The 3,058-nt window shown below is 41.6% G+C and overlaps 1 long non-coding RNA gene across 1 annotated transcript in view; it reads left to right on the forward strand.

Moving 5' to 3' along the window:
- Nucleotides 1-3,058, forward strand: part of LOC118323643 — a 51,390-nt gene that overhangs the window by 45,172 nt on the left and 3,160 nt on the right. Inside the window, exon 3 of the long non-coding RNA XR_004796502.1 lies at nucleotides 2,583-2,647. This is a non-coding gene — a long non-coding RNA (uncharacterized LOC118323643). The remainder of the gene's footprint in view (nucleotides 1-2,582; nucleotides 2,648-3,058) is intronic.

The raw sequence follows: 3,058 nt of genomic DNA on the forward strand, positions 1-3,058 counted from the left end.
TGTTTGTTTGTGTGTGTGTGTTACGTAGATCTGAGCCCCGAGCTTTAAATGTGTGTGTGGACCTGCAGGCCTCAGCTCGGAAATGTAATCTGATTTGCAGAAAGCAACGGGTCGTTTCACATGACTGGTTTAAAGGACCACTGGCGCAAGGTTGTGCCAGTGTCCCTGACTGGTTTGCGTGCGTGTGTGTGTGGATGGATACATGTGTGCTTGCATGCTACACACCTACAAGTATTTATTTGTTTTCACAAAGTGCACTGCAGAAATATGAGCGTTTGTTAGTGTATGCTCCTAACCAGTAGAAACAGAAAGGTGTTGAAGTTTGCTATGCGGTTGAACACAACAGAATGCTGCATTTATTCCATTGTTCTTGGTTTTAAAAAGAGTTATTTGGGAAAGGTTACATAAAAGTAAGGCCACTGCTAATTAACAGTCGATTAGACATCTGGAAAAAAGTACAACTCAGCTTCAGACTCTGATGCAGGTTTTGTTTGCAACTTTCTGTTTACACGTCTCTTATAATCAGAGCTTTATTTTGAACTAATGGACCATCAGAAATTATATCGAATAATTGAAATCATCCTATAGCCTCAGCCCTCTTTAAAGGACTGCTGGGATCAAGTCCCCTGAAAGCTTTGCCTCTGAATCCTCTCTGTTTTTTTAACTTTGTTTGTTGATGTTTTTTCGGGGTGGAGATTTTCGGTTGTTTTTTTAGAGCTGGATGTGGTCCATCATGTGATTTTCATTGGATAGTGGCCGGAGGAGAAGACCACAGTAAAAGCAAGTGAGCATGCATGAGTGTGTGTTTGTGTGTCATCTGGCCTCGTTAATAAATGCAGGTTGTTTCCCATCTGGGGGTCATCAGTTGTGGTCATCCCATACATGAGTGGAAGCGAGAGGGGCCCTAGCAGGTTACGTTTGCAACCATGTGTGTGCTTCTTGGTGTGTACATGCTTGTTTACACATAAGCATGCATAGAACTTGTGAGTTGTAGTCATTCCTGTCTTTTCCGAGAGGTTCAAGTACGAGTGCTTGGTGTTTGGTTGTGTGTTTTCTTTCCTGTGTGTGTGGAGAGCTCATAAGCAGGACGATGCAGCGGGCAGGAAGCTCTGATCCCATCAGGCATGTCAGCAGGGGCAGTTTTTCATAAGGTAGTAATCTCACCACACAAAGGGGTGTCCAATATAAGAGAGAGCCCCTACCACTGAGCTAATCAAGACCTGACCAACCCTTCTCCTGGCTCGCCAACCCTCTAAACATTACCTCATCTGGAGGCTTAGCCTAGCCACATGCTGCTCCAGCCTGCTGGTGTACATGATAACTCACTTAGCTCTGTACGATAGCTAGAAAAAAGGGAAATATAAGAAGGGATATAAAAGAAATGGGACCAGCACACAACTACCTATGGTGCCTGGTGCCAGGGAAAGGTATTTTAAAAGGGAGAGGAAAGAAAGAATCATTTTACCATGTCCTCCAGAAACTCTGGGAAGCAATTTGCCGGTATTCAGTTTCTCTCCCCGCCGTCCTGTTATTGCTGTTTTCCCCTCAACTCTTGGAGCCTTCAACCTGAAAGGAGGTTCTTAGGTTCAGGCTTTGTGTCACTCGGAAACAGTGCATTTGTTGCCAAGGTAACAGGTCTGGGACAGTGAAACTCAGAAGCAGAAAGCACCTTTGTCCGTGAAAGGATGAAGAGGGGACTGGAGCTGTCGTTGGTCCAGAGAGCACAGCTTCAGTCTTAAACATGACTGTATCAAGAAACGTGTGATCAAAAAAAAGTTTCTTCCCTTCTAATATCTCCCTGAACCTGTTAACCTTATAAAATATAACCAGCACAGCACGTAATCTTAAATGGTACAATGGAAAAGCCACTTTGATTGCCTCCATTTCCCTGACCTGCCAGCTACTGCAAAGCTCCACTGAAACCTTAGAATAACATAAAACAGAGTGGAGTGATCTATGTCGCAACTCCAGGTTTGACTTTTTAAATGTTCTGTGAAGATACTGGAGAAGGTCTGAGTCATGTGGTCATTATAAAACCAGCCTAAAGAGCCTTAAAAATAATCCAACAAGAAGGTAGTCGAGTTGAGTGATAGATAGCCTAAGCCTGATTATGATGGTGGAGCGACAGACATTTTTTTATCACCCAGCAGCTGGCCCTTCATACCAGTAGCTCCCAGCCTTCTTGACATATGTGCCATTAAACTGAAACTGAAACACTGTATATGTGTTCCATTGTCTGTTTCTATGTATTATTGACAAATGTTTATAGGCATAAAGAGATAAAATGAACTAGTACTTCAAAATATTTTTTTTTCTGTTTTCTTACCCTGTCACTAAGAAGGGAAGGTTGGAAACCACTACACTATAACCTCATAATACCTATGAAAACAGAAAGGAACTGATTGCTCTCTCATTGTACTGTGATAAAATAAATATTTGTTGGAGTACTTGGTTAATGCAAGTTTGGGCAGAGCTGGACTAAAAGACATCTGAATCCACAGTTTTTTGCCGACTTTTGTATGTCCTCTTGAATGAACTCTTCTTTGAATCATTCCATTTCCCCATCCCTTATCTTTTTTCAGATGATCTCAGGTGAGCACTCAGAAGAGGCTGACTAATGGAAACATGATCTCAAGAGATTCAGCAGGTAGGGATGACTGTTTCTTGTTTGATCTTCATCCTGTGGAATATGTGATCACACACAGTGCAATCTTTTTATGAACTGACAGTTGCTATAAACAACCTGAGTATGGTACATTCACTGATCAAAAAGAACTAGCAGTGGTACTGTGTTTCAGTGGTTTCCAGCCTAGGGGTTGGAACCCCCCACTAGGGGTTTACAATGCTTTATGGAGGGTCGTGAGGCCTTCTTGATTTTAAGGGTGTTAAAACTTAAAAAATATCCGGCTGTATTGGTCAAAAGAGAAGCCTATTAAGTATGTATGTTCGACATTTTAATAATGCGTAATACTGACAGAATTATATTAAAAGTTTCCCAATATTATCAGAAAAACTAATCTCTGATACAATATTAAAGTATTATTTTTTGGGGGCTTTT

This window comes from Morone saxatilis, unplaced genomic scaffold (assembly GCF_004916995.1).
Source record: "Morone saxatilis isolate NCDOM2014 unplaced genomic scaffold, NCSU_SB_2.0 Contig14, whole genome shotgun sequence".
In the NCBI taxonomy this organism is placed as follows: Eukaryota; Metazoa; Chordata; class Actinopteri; family Moronidae; genus Morone; species Morone saxatilis.